The sequence below is a fragment of the Malus sylvestris genome, chromosome 13, assembly GCF_916048215.2.
Source record: "Malus sylvestris chromosome 13, drMalSylv7.2, whole genome shotgun sequence".
Lineage (NCBI taxonomy): Eukaryota > Viridiplantae > Streptophyta > Magnoliopsida > Rosales > Rosaceae > Malus > Malus sylvestris.
In genome coordinates, this window is record NC_062272.1 from 7464932 (window position 1) to 7479736 (window position 14805).

Here is a 14805-nt window from a genome sequence, read left to right on the forward strand (position 1 = left end):
GTTTTGAAGTGGAAAGCTGGCTAAGCTACGATGTAAGCATCACGAACTCACATTAAAAACTAGAAAGCTTTCGACTTTATGATTTTAATATAGAGACAAAATCAGACTTTCCTGCTAAATGGGATTTTGGATCTTGCAAAAGCTTATATGCATTTACCATGTGCTTTTGTCTTTATAGATGAAATTCAAAGTCTAAGCCAACAATTCTGTCTCGACATTCCTATTGACACACCAAAAACCATGCACAATCAAATAATACTTTGACATTCTCCCGGTATTAGTTGAACTACTTTCTTTTTGGCCGGCTAATTAACATTGAGCCAGAAAATCAACAACCAAAACCACACTGGCTATATGACCACAATCGCATAAGCAACAATCCGTATTCGTCTTTACTCCTCCTCCCTTTCCTTATATATATATATATATATATGAGTAAATACACATAGGACCATGCATACCATCAACATTAACTAGCTCCAAACTTCTTGCTACTAAATAAAACATTCGAGCTGATTAATTAGGAGATGGGAAGATCAATGAACGTCGAGGTTGAAGTGATCTCCAATGAGATAATCAAACCATCTTCTCCAACTCCTGGCCACCTTCGTCATTACCAATTCTCCTTTCTTGATCAAATAGCTCCCCAAGTCTACAACCCTTTACTCCTCTTCTATGAATACAATGCCAAGACACATCCCAATATCACTGAAATATCCAACCACCTTAAGAACTCGTTATCCAAGGTCCTATCCCTATTCTACCCGCTAGCGGGTCGAATCAAACACAACCACAACCACTTCATACATTGCAATGACGAGGGCATCCCCTACGTCAAGGCTCAAGTGCTGAATTGCACTCTCTCTGATGTTCTCAGCAACCCCAACCCTGGTGAACTTAACAAGTTCAAGCCATTTGAACTTGATGATATTACCAATCCATTACCCTTAGGGGTCCAGCTCAACATATTTCAGTGTGGAGGATTTGCTATTGGCCAACGCATTTCTCACAAGATTGCTGATGGGTTGTCCTATTTCATGTTCAGCAAAATTTGGGCAGCCATTGCCCGTGGGGACCAAGCCAACATAGACCCTCCACCATTTGTGTCAGCCACACTCTTCCCACCAAAGGAGTTCAATACTGGATTCGATGGAGGCGTTGGAATCACAAAGGATAGAGTGACAAAGAGGTTCGTGTTCAGTGCCTCTAAAATAGAAACCCTCCAAGCAAAATATGAAGAAGATATGAAAAGCCTCCAACTAAAATGCCCCTCGCGTGTCGAGAGACCTTATCCGCTTTCATATGGAGTCGATTTGTGGTGGCTACAAAGGATTGTACCGTGAATAAATTGTACAGGGTGGTCCATGCAGTGAACCTACGTCCACGGTTTAGTCCACCGTTGCCTCAACATTCTTGTGGGAATCTTTTTCGTGTTGCCATTGTTATAACCAATCAGTATAAGGAATCAAGCAATATATATATATATATATATATATATATATATATATATATATATATATATATATATATATATTTACAACTATAATAACCAACTAAAATTACAAAAATCAAATTGAAATTGAACCTAATAACAACAATTGAAATTGAAATGTACTAACTTGATCAGATAGAGGCCTGCGATGCAGTGACCTAAGACAGAAATTCATCCCCACTTGTGCTGTAGTTTTGGACGTCTATCTAGAGGATACAACTATCTAGAACAAGTTCTTGCACACGAACTTGTTCCCTAACGAATTTACTTTATGTTTTTCCAAGAACAACAGAAGAAGAAGAGGGAAGAAGATCAAGTTTTTTTTTCTGTGTTTCAAGGACGAATGGTTTCGTCCTTATATAAAACCCAAATGAGTCGTTACGTCATCAGTTGCAACTGTTCGATTTTATCCGAGATTATTAAAAATAATAAAATTACATTAAAAACTAAATCGGATTTAATCAACAAAGCCCAAGAGGTCGATTTTATCCGAGATTATTGAAAATAATAAAATTACATTAAAAACTAAATCGGATTTAATCAACAGAGCCCAAGAAGTCCAAGGCCAATTTTGACTCTTTAATATATATGTAGCCCACTTCTCACTTGTCATCCATTAAATTCTTACATGGGTAAAACCCATATAAAGGGTATAAATCCTCAACCTTCCTTCGATGTGGGACTAAAGTCCCACAAGTTCCTACAGCCATGACATCACCTTTGCAAACCAGTAACGGTGGGGAGGAAGAATGTGATGGGGTGGTGATTGGGGAGGTGCGAGAAACACTGAGCAAGATTGACAAAGAGTACGTGAAGGAATTACAAAGGCAGGGTGATAAGCACTTGGGTTTAATGAAGGAAACTGCTGATAGTTTCAAGAGAGGAGACATGGCTACGTTACTTAGCTTCAGTAGTTATTGTAGGTTTCCTCTTTATGAATGATTTTGGTTGGGGCAGACCTGCGTGGGTGGGATCACCGGCACTGACCTATAAGAACCTGGTGCTTTTCATGGACACCAAGGAGGGTGATGGAATAGAGGCATATGTTAGCTTGGAGGAGAGAGTAATGGCCAAATTCGAATGTGACAGCGAGTTGCTCTCTTATGTTTCTCCAACCGGTCGGGTGCTGCCGAGTTGTGAAAATTAATTTCGCAATGTTTTTGTTATGTGTCACAAATAATGTGACTTTTATGAGTTTTAATTAAATTTAGCCCTAAAAATATCCTAAATCTCTGACCCTAATAACATCTCATATCTCCCTCCTTTGTGTCTCACACAACTGTTCTCATCTATCCTCCCACCCTTCCACCCACAAATACTCCAATTGCCTGCTAGATGCTTACTTTCAAATGAGAAGCCTTATCTGGTCACTGTATTTGCTACCCACCTTGAGAAGGTGTGCAAAACCACTTTGGTGGTTTGGGTCCCTACGCTGCCTCCTTCTACAGTTTCGATGGTATTTTATCTACTTACGTAATTCTTCCCTTACTGGTCCTCGGGTGGTGGACATGGTCGCTGGTGTTGGTTGTTGTTTTTGCTAGCTAAGTTTTATTTTGAGCAATTTTATATATTTTTTGTGGAACTTTGATGTTGTGAAATTAGGGATTTGGTTTGTTTTTCATTTGGTGATGCTTTGTATCTTTGTTTATGTTTTTGGGCCTTTGTGTTTTGTTGGCACCGATGGGAAATCGGTTTATCTGATAGATGGAATGGTGAGGTGCATGGTAGCTAAGGCAGTGACGACTTATGTCAACAAACTATGTCTAATTAGGTCATCATATGCTTTGCTTAGGCTTCTATATCCTCTTTAGCCTACTTGCAGCTTGTTTTATGTTTATCTCTTGTGACATCTTCTGTTATCAATAAAGTTTATGTTTGACAAAATAAAAAATAATCTCTTCTAGTTTTTTCCTAAAATGCTTTGCACTTTAATTGTATCAGCACTCATGTCATGACATGTCCATATTGATCAATATGTACTAATTCTCGCATAATATACATATAGTTGGGGCATTTTGATCTAGATTCTTGGTTTTTGAATTAATTTCTTAACTAAACATCTAAGGCTTTTAGAGATTTGATCAAACTACTTTTCTACAATTTTTTTTTCTTAAAAAGGGAGACAACTGGTGACAAGTCGCGGTTATCCACCCCTTAGGCCTGGAGAGGCTATGGGGAATTTCCCCATGCCCGTTGCCACAGCCAAGCAGGCTCACCAGCTCGTTGCATCGAAACCGGGACCTCCCACATTTATTTATTTATTGGTTCCATAGTCCGCGCCTTACCATTGAGCCACTTTTCTACAATTTTAATTCATTAATTTCAAATTACAATTTTATTTTATTTATTAATTTCAAATTACACAAATTATTATTATATTTTTAATTAATTTCAAATTACACAAATTGTTATTTGTTGGAGCAGAAAAACTCGGATCCTCCAATCCTACAACAAGTAAATTTTGTAATCATGTGAGAAGTCCAAAACACCAACTTCGCTTGCCATCAATGAGAGCGGGGGACCTGCAAGAAAACACTCCGATGCTCAAGTCAGTTTTTATTCAAGGTGCTTGTAAAATATAGAACCTCTCTACCTCCCCTTTTATTGTCAGATTCTAGTTCCTTTATAGGCATAAAATACTTAGGCTCCAAGTCCCACTTTCCTTCTATTTCTCCATGTTCCATCTTCCATGATCATGCCCTTTTATTCTAGCTCCACTCCCCCAAATTTAGGAAGTGGCTGCTTGCTTAAGCCTTATTTTTTGCACCCACATTATTATAATTTTAATTAAATTTTTAATTAATTTCAAATTACACAAATTGTTATTATAATTAAGTAATTTAAGTTACTAATTAAATCCGATATATAACAAACTCTTAAAATCTTGCAAAAGAAGATATTATTAATTTATGTCCTATTAATTCAATATTTAAAAGAAAATTCTATAATAACAAAAATAAATAAAAAGGTTGAATTGTGGGTACAAAAACTCGATGGTTTTTTTTAACCAAAAAAAAAAACAAACATTGATATTTTAAACTTATCAATATACTCCAAATAATAAATTCTCAAATGATATTACATACATGATATATATACATGCCCATATATATTAAAAAATAGCGGACCCATAATTTGGTATGTTATTGGTACGTTATGTAATCCAAATTTGGGTACAAATTAGTATATGTTATTTAATTTTCGTTTAGATGTGTAGCAAGCTACTGGTATGTTTATATTTCATAATTTTTGTATGCAAAAGCTAACGGCAAGTTATGTATATCCCTAAAACCTATCGGTATGTTTCAAGCCAATATGGCTACACCTCAATTCGGTATGGTACAATTTCAATTTAGTAAGCATTCGACATGAATATGTTTTAATTTAACATAGGTACGTTTCAATTTGAGAATAAATTATGCTGGTACATATCAATGTTTATTTTCAAAGAACAATGGTACATTTCAATTCAATATTACTTGAGTTTCTAGAGGGAAAAATAACAAATGAGAACTAATCATTAATGACAATAGGTACAACAGTGAAGAAAAAACGAAGCTTTACATATAAAGATAAAAATATATACAGTATGAACTCTCTGAGTTTTTAAATATTTCAAGTAGAGACAAAATATAACAATCCGTTTCGGGATTTACAGAATGAAAAGAATATTTTTGTATTTTCACTAGGTCTGGAGATTTTTTTTTTTTTATAAATGATTTTTGGGTCTTAAATAGTGTACCCAAGGGTCCACCCTCTGTTGTGTCCCCGGTCCCCTCTTCCTGTTCTGCCATGTGGCAGTTCCTCCTACTCCCATTTCTTCTCTCTTCTCTCTCGGGTTTCTCTCTTCACTCTCTCCCCCGAAACTCCCTCTGCAACTCTCTCCTTTCTTCCTGGAAAAACCAACACACACAAACATATGTACACTCAGACAGCAACCACTCACCATCATCTAGACCTTGTTACCAAGAAGCTCGGACCGATGACCCTGAAGCTCCATAGTGGCGGAGCCACTGTTCACTGTTTCCCCGACTTGCTTCGTTGTAGGTGAGCTTCGAAGACCCTTTAAACTTTCCCCTTTGGTTCCCATGTTTCGTTTCTAACCACGTTGATGTGTTCTGGACGTCAAATTATGAAGAAACACCTCGGAGGAGCTAAACCCAGATTCCAGCGATAAACCATGGTCATTTGGTCATCTTTCAGGCCATTTTCCGGTCAACTCCGGAGCCCACTCAGTCCCCACTTGGTATGAATATTTTTGCCACATTTCTAGCTACAATTTGGCTTTTGAATCACTCAATTTGGTTAAGTAACGAAGACGTTACGAAGCTTTGAAAATTCCCAAAACCTTCGGCCAAAAACCCAGTTTTCCGACGAGCACGGCCCCTTTCGAGTCATTTTCCGGCCAAACCACTGTGATTTGGCCTGCTTTCAGGGTATCAATCTCTTCATCTCGTCGAGTACTACAACTTTCATGTTTGGATCACTTGATTTGAATGAGTAACAAAGAAGTTATGAGCCGTGGAAAATCAACCACCAAACCGGCCAAAGGGTGGCCTAAAAACCACCCTCAACCCAGGCCTTTGGGCCGGGTTACCCAACCATTTTACCCAAAACCTTTGGGCCGTGCCAAACCCAAGGCTTAGGCCCGTTTAAACCCAAACCCTTGATTTTAAATTGTTTTTATTTTATTTATTAAACCAAGGCCTTTAGGCCTTATCTAAAACCCTAAACCCTTTTGAATTAGGCCCTCAGGCCGTGTGGGTCTGGGCCCGAGCCCAGAAATCTCTTAACCCAATCCTAAAACCCCTAAGTCTAACCCACCTATTTATTTAAACCCTAAAACCCAAATTCTAAACACTTTTCCCTATTTCCTCTAAACCCATTTCTCATAAACCCTAAACCCCTAAGTCCAACCCTAGACCCTAAAGCCCTAAACCTAAACCCTAACTCTAAACCAGCTGACCAGGTTTGACCAAATCGATTGACCCGTTGACTTTGACTTTGATCGGTCAACGATCAATGTTGACTTTTAGTGTTGACTTATCGGGATTTCGTTCAGGACCCCTCCTAAGCTAATTTCGACGTCCTAAATCCGTTTTTGAAGTCCTTTTTCCAAAATTCAATCGTATGAGTAGAATTTGACTAAATGTACCGTTTATGTAATTAGGGGCAATTATAGTGACGTTTCTGTCTTCGCTAGCAGCACGGCTTTTTTACGGTGAAGTACTGTGAGTGGATCCCTTCTAAAAATGCATGTTTTAATAATATAAATGCATACATGAAAAGCATGATTTAATGATTATGTTCTATAAAACGCTTTGAGATAACATGCTTACTGAGGTTATATTGAATTACTACTATTTTTCCTATAACCCCTGTTCTTATAGAATATATGATGGATGACGATATGATATTTAGAACATGTTTCGAACACCTCTTTATAGTATAGATGATAGATGACTTTATACTATGAAGTTGCTTTGCAATATAGATATGTTCAATGGTTTTGTACTTACCTAGTGGTCCTTTTCGCTACGGGACGTAGGGATAGATTTTGGTCCGTGTCGGGCAACGGTTTGGTGTTGGCATAGGGCCTGAAGTGTGTTTCCTATAGCTATTAGCACAGGGACGGGGAGCCGGCATGAGGCCTAAAGTGTATTTTCCTCTAATTGTCTGCTCAGAGACGGGGAGTCGGCATAGGGCCTAGGGGTTATCAGACAATTCACTAGTGATTATTTTATATACAAGTTATGATTTGAGACATTGCACAGCATGCTAGGTTTCAGAAAACCTATGTTTATCATGATATATGAGTTTTCATAAAACCTGAGGATTAGTACGTTGATAACTGTTTTACTATATATATATATATATATATATATATATATATATATATATCAACTTGGTCCACTCATGTTTGTTTTGCGCCTCATTCAAGACTTAGAATCGAGGCATACAATCCCTGCGTCAAGGCACTTCCGCATCGGCATCTTCGAGTCCTCTTGGTGTGGGACCAATTCTTTCATTCATTCAATTTTATATTATTTCTTTTAGTATTCTAGTTAGTTGTATGCTCTGAACATGTTCCTTAAATACTTATTATTTATTCTTTTATATTTATAAGTCTTATATATCCCTTGTTTTCAGCATTTGCACTCAATAAATGGCTTTCGTCACCCTCAGGTGTCGGCCAGCACGTGCCTATTCTAGTATTCGGGGAATATCAGGATCGGGGCGTGTCACAAAAACACAAAATACCTAAAGTACAGCCCAAAATCATAGAAACAATTTCTTAAAACAACAACCAAATCCCTAACAATTATTTTTGTACCAGCCCAGCCTACATAACTTCAAAAAAATTAATGAGTGTCATCAGCTCAACCCCTCATCGACCATTTTGGTAGTATCACTTTTATAATTATATGTAGAATCAGTTTGCATCCTTTATCTATAGAATTAGTTCAGCATCTCTTCAACCATTTTTGCAGAATCAATTTCAAATATATGTAGAATGCTTGCTCGATCCATTTTCACCTGATATTATGTACTTTTTAATCTTTACAGACAACCTCAATGTTAAATTCATAATTTTGTTACTGAAAAAGAACATAAACAGTAACAAACCAAGTATCACGAAAACCATCTTCATGATCAATGATCCCAACACTGAATATAATACTGGATGAATTTACAGTTGCCACACACACACACACCAAGCATCGGAAAACTGATTCAGTTTCCAGTTTAGTGTGCTGCTCCCCAGTTCGGAGTGGTATTGGCCATTACATTTAAGAATATCTAATGTGGTCCCTTTGATGATCGGCATTGATTTGGGTGTACCAATCTGTCATGTACAATCAGAGAAATGAAAAGAAAAGATGGGAAACTCAGGAACACAAAACAGTAAGGAAAGTACCATTTTGGGGTACATAGATAACAGCATCAATCAATCATGCGAGACTAATGAAAAAGGACGTTTCTGTCAAGCTGCTCTACACTCCTACTCTACATAAATAATGTTGGAAATGGAATATGTATGTTTCATTTATAGCAGTCCCAATCTGGAAGTGGTCAGTCAGTATAGCAAATAGGCAAACACCGTCACTAAATCCTCAAACAAAGGGAGCCTAACCTAGACAGTGAGTACACACACGCAGCACACTTGCACGCACTTGCTTTCGTTGGCTTTCGCAACCGGAACTCCATCGTTCGATAAAATATCAACAATTAATGATAAATTTATATGCTAATAAATAATAAATGTAAATATATAATTTAATAGAGTATGAATAGAATGAAAACATATTAAATAATTAAACTGAAGATCGAGGCTTGCGTACCGTAATGTCCTTAAAATAGAAGTATGTTCATAACCTGTGCTTGTAGTTCTACGAACGTCTGCTTCGCTATGATCCAACACCGGAAAACTAGACTTCTGACGAATATCTTTGTGGTTCTCTCAATAAGAAGGTTTGGGATTGTAGAAGAATAATTTGTTTTTTCTGTGTTCTAAATGTCATGCAGATAGATGTATATATAATTGATTTAGCATGTTCGCAACAGGTATGAATATGGGATGCGTCTTTTGGGAGACATCTTCTCAAAGGTGCTTTGCTCCTTCGCTTTCTTTAATCGTTTCAGACTTCATCTGAAAAGATGAGTCTGTTGATATAAAAATTAATTAAAAAATATTTAATTAAGGAATTTAATTATTAGAGCTCAAGGCCCATCTTTGAATAATTAATTTAACACGTCCCGACCCTAATATTCCCCGAATATCAGGATAAACACATGCTGGACGACACCCGAGGGTGACGAAAGTCATTAATTGATACAAAACTAAGAATAAGAAGTAAATAAGGGTTATGAATTTAAAATACAGTGAATTAATAATTTAGGAACGTGTTCAGAGCATACAACTAACTAGAGTTCTAAAAGAATTAATGTAAAATTTAATAAATAAAAGGATGTGGGTCCTACACCGAGAGGACTTGAATATGCCAATGCGAAAGCGTTGACGTCGGGATCGTATACCTCGATTCTAAATCCTGAAAGGGGGCGCAAAACAAGGGTGAGTGGACCAGGTATATATATATATACACACACACACACACACACACATAATACGAAAACAGTTATGAACATACTAATATATATATATACACACACATAATACGAAAACAGTTATGAACATACTAACCCCCAAGTTTATATATAATGAAAACTACTAGCATAAATAAGTGATAGGTTTACTATGCCAAAAATATCTCAAAAGACATCGCGGAAAAACATCATATAAATCATCGCTTGTATCGTCTCGTAGATCGTCTCGTAATCGCGGTGTGCTGCCAGTAAAATCACTGAATAAATATAACTCCCGGCCCTATGCCAGCACCGTGGTCTTTGCGCTCGTAGCCAGAGATTACCAACTCCCAACCCAATGCCTGCTCCGTGTCCCTCAGCCCGTAACTAAGGATTATTTCTCCCGGCCTAACTACCAACACCAGATCCTCGCCCCAGGCGGCATAGTGTCCACTAGGTACGCACAAATAATTACGCCTCTCAAATATAACCACTTCATAGTATAAAGTCATCCATCGTCTATACTATAAAGAGGGGTTTTGAAAACATGTTCTAGCATCCTATCGTCATCCATCAGATAGTCTACCAGTTCATGGTTTTTATAGAAAATACGATATATTAAAATATAGCTCAATATAGGCCAACAATTAATTCATTACAAAATAACAAGACAATAATCAACATTTCAATAAACATGCTTAACATAAAATCAGTTCATAAACTCGTAAGGCATGCATTTCATTTATGCAATTAAACTATGAAATCATGTAATTTTAGAAGGGGTCCACTCACATATACATCCGTAGCAGTAGAGTTGTGTGGATAAGGATTAAGAATTTCCTCACTAGCAACTTCACCTAAGCACAAAAAGGTAATAAATAAATAAAAGGGTTTTCTAAAGGATTTGGGTTGGATGGTTAAAGCCTAATGGGTTTAGGGTAAAGGGTTTTGGGCTTAGAGTTCCAATAGAAATGGCCTAAAGGCCATTTTGGTTTTTAAACCAATTAAATTAAGGTGAAAGTAAACTGGGCTTAACGGGCTGGAGGCCCGAGTTCCTCTCGACCCTAAGGCTTGAAGCCAAAGGGTTTGGGCCTTGCTGTCATGGCCCTAAGGCATTTTTGGGTTTTAAGAAAATAAAACAAAACAATATAAAATAAAAAGTAATTGGGCTGGGCTATTGGGCTAAAACCACAACGGGCTTAAGGCCCGTGGGTTAAGAAACGGCCTGAAAGGCTTTGGGTGCACCAGAGAAGAACATCGGAGTCGTAGAGCTCCGGTCAACTACAAACTACATCTTTAGACTCCGATTTAGGTGTCAAAATGAAGAACTAGATGAGAGGAGCAATTTTATACCTTCCATTTGCCGTGAAACGGCCGAAGGTGATCGAAAATTCCTTCGACGCCCACGGTTTCGCCGGAAATGGGTGTGCCTTCCCCCGAGTCGATTTCATTCTAAAACCTTGTAATTTAACAAGATAAACTTAATAAATCTCATCTAAACTTCACACTAGAACGAAAAGAAAGGTAAAATCAAACTTACATAACCAGAAAATCGAAGGAATCTCGGCCAGAGAATTCCTGGGTTCCACTGCTCCTCGCAGCGATGGGAGAGAGAGAGAGAGAGAGAGAGACAAGGTTTGATGATGATGATGATGATGTCTTCTTCACATGTGTAGCTCTGTGTGTGTGTGTGTGTGTGTGTTGTGTTCATGGTTCAAGAGAGGGAGAGGGAGGAGAGAAAGAGAAGAGGGAGTTCGGGAAGGAGGAGACCAGATAGAGAAAGGAAAGGGTTCACGGGGTAGGGGATAGAAAGAGAGAGAAAGATGATGTTTGTTGGGGTGCTGCCACGGAGCAGCTCAATTGGGTAAAAGAGAAATGGACTAAATTGATAATTTCATAAACATTTTGGGGAACAACAAAATTATACATATAATTAGGGGTTGGGGTGTTACATAATTACTAGCCGATGAACACACACTCTGTGTGTGAACAATTTCATTTTGTTTTTTGTTTTTTTATTAAGGAGTGATTAGTTTTTAAAATTTTAAAAAGAGTATGAAAAATTGATGGTGGGACAATTTCTCTTAATAAGTGCATATTTTATCCTAGTATTACATAATTACTACTTTGTCCTCCTTATGTAAATATTGTGTATCAAAAGTGAGGGTAAAATAGGAAAAATACAAATATGCTTGTCATTTTCTCAAAAGATACAAAATTACTATTTTGCCATCCTTATGTAAGTATTGTGTATCAAAAGTGAGGCAAAATAGGGAAAAAAGGGCAAAAGATACAAAATTACTATTTTGCCCTCCTTAGGTAAGTATTGTGTATCAAAAGTGAGGGCAAAATTGAAAAAAAATGGCAAAAAGTTGACAAGGGGGTTCTCTTAATAATAGTATAGATATATTAAATATATATTAATTATCAATTAATTAGCATACCCTAAAGCCCAAAACCCAAGGTTGAGCCTAATTTTACTCTTTAAAGTCCATAACTCAAATCACTTTCTAACAAAGACAAAGTCTTATAAAGTGACGGAACCTTTTGGTGGTGACCAATGTGGGATAATGTAGAATGATATTTTTACTAAAAAATTTCCAACTATCAACCCCTTGCAACTGCAACCAACAATAACACCAACAACAAAGAGAGGAAAAAACTACAACCTAAAATCCCAAAAATATGGACGAGAAAGCCAACAACAAAACAACGGAAATTAAAGAGGCGGGCCCAAAATCCCACTGGTCTTCTCCAAACCCGAATTGAATCCCAAAACTTCGAGGATGGAGGATCCAGAAGTGGAAGTCTGCCTGTATCGACAAGGGAAAGGCCCGATCGACGTGTTCAAGTCAGGTTTGGAAGGTTGGGACCAGAACCAATTGGGGGTGGAGATATTCTCGACAAGTATGGAATTAAATTGCTTTACACTTTCAATACCAAATCAAGTCGCGGGGTTCCGATTTGGTTTAATTCTAGAAATGGCAGGTCTATGTTGCCATCTAGAGATAGAGCCACGACAACGAAGAGCGAAAACTACTAGGTATACTTTACCATTATAAAGGGTAAAACGTAGAAGTAGCTAGCAAATGAGTAGAGAGAGGAGAAAAGGAAAAATCGGACCAATGTTTCTTGAAATGAGAAAGAGAGAAAAGAGCAACATGGATAAGGGAGATAGAAGTGCGTAAAAAATTATTACTATAAAGGATATTTTTGTAACTTACACTCTTGAAAAAAGAAAAAAAAAACTAATGATGTCATCTTCTATATGTATTAGTTAAAACAATTTTTGAATAAATAAAGTTACAAATGATTCAGATAATTGAATCCTTAAATTGAGGAAGGGATGAGATCCCATAAAAATAGCAATTGATTAATTAAGACTAGCATATGGGCACACACAAAGTGTGTGGGAAAAATTTTTATTTTTGTTTTTCGAAATAGAATGAGAGAAGAAGGGAGTGATAGAGAATGTGGGAGTGGGAATTTTTTTGTTTTTTGTTTTTTTGTTTTTTAATTAGAGATATGTTAGGATTACATGTGGGTGATGCTTTGAAAAAAAAAAACAGCAAAACTTGATTGTGTGAAATTACATTTATGCCCCATATTTCTTATTCATGTTCTGTTTTAGAGGGTTAAATTGGTAATTTCATAGGATTTTGGTTGACAATGAGTGTTTTATTAATTAGTTGAGATTTGTTGAGTGCATTGTTTGACATAGAAATGAATTAAAAATGAATACGAAAAACACTTAAATTAATAAAGGCTTTGAGGTGGTTCAGATAGAATCGGGCTCCAAATGTTTAGTGGATATGCTTAACAGGAAAACCCAACTTGATGTTGTGATTGAAGGCATCATCTTTGATGTTCAGTGTTTGAAACAACAGTTGAGGTCAGTAGAATTTATCTTCACTCCTCGTGTTTGCAACAAGGCAACACATCTAGTGGCTTCTTTTGTTGCTCGGGAAGAAGGCTTTCATAATTGGGATGGTATTGAGCCATAATGACTATTTAATACTTTAGCTTCACATGTAAACATTTCCATTCAAATATAATAAAATTTCTTTCTTTTGAAAAAAAATAAAAATAAAAAAAATAAAAAGGTGAAAGCACTTTAAGTTGAAAAATAACAACTGAAAATGAGGCATTAGAATCCTCTCATAATCTCTTGCCCTTACTTGTTAGCATGTGGAATTCCGCCGCACCTTAACTTCACACGAAACACATAGGCATTTCTGCAAGAAATAACAGGTTGGACTAAATATATATGTATTATATTGTTTGCTTAAACTGAGACGCTTCAACGTATCAGAAAATCCTATCCATATTATCTCATTGGAAAACTTAAACCTAATCCTCAGTTGAAGAAAAGAAAAGGCTTAAGTATTATTTTTAACGATACTAAAGAAAATGAACAAACATATTATCAATGTCATGTTCCGCGAGTTTCGGGTTGTGATTCGTGCAATTCATTAATCTTCAAGTTAAACAAAACAATGGATGTTGTGTTGGAAATTTTGACTAGAATTTCATTGTTCCACATTGCTCATCACCACAAGGTTTCCTCACTTTATAAGGTTTTGTCCCTTATAGAAAGTGATTGGAGTGATGGACCTTGGAGAATAAAATTAGGCTCACCCTTGGGGTTGGGCTTTGGGGTGTAATAATTAATTATCAAAAATGGGCTCCAGATGGAGCAACGCACCCTTTACGTTGAGCAGTCGCCTCCCAAAAACATGTCTGTTGCGAACAAACATATGCTCACTATAAATACATGCATCTGCATATCATTCAAAACACGGAAAATCATCAATCCTCATATACCAAACATTCTGAGAGTACCACAAACAAATTCGCCAGAAGTCTAGTTTTCTGATGTTGGAATTCTAACTTAGATCGTTGAATCCTGTGAAGCAAACGTCCGTAGAACTATAAGCACTGAGTAGGGACGAAATTTCTGTTTCAATGACATTGTGGTACGCAAGCCTCGATCCTCAAGTTGTTTGTTTTATATTTTTGTTTTGTTCATACTCTGTTAATTTTTCTATTCGCATTTATTATTTATTAGCATATATAATTATATTACATATTGTTGAGTTATATCCAACATGTTGTCATGGAGATAATCAGATCCATGAGCCAATTACGTTTTTTGCTTTCTTAACTACAATCTCTTTTCTACCTGTCCACGTTGGCATGCAGCTGCTTTTAGCTCTATATAAGTCTCG

At 36.8% G+C, this 14805-nt stretch overlaps 1 pseudogene; it reads left to right on the plus strand.

The window, feature by feature from the left end:
- The first annotated feature begins 539 nt into the window (after positions 1-539).
- On the plus strand, positions 540-2639 carry LOC126595518 (stemmadenine O-acetyltransferase-like; annotated as a pseudogene).
- The last annotated feature ends 12166 nt before the right edge of the window (positions 2640-14805 follow it).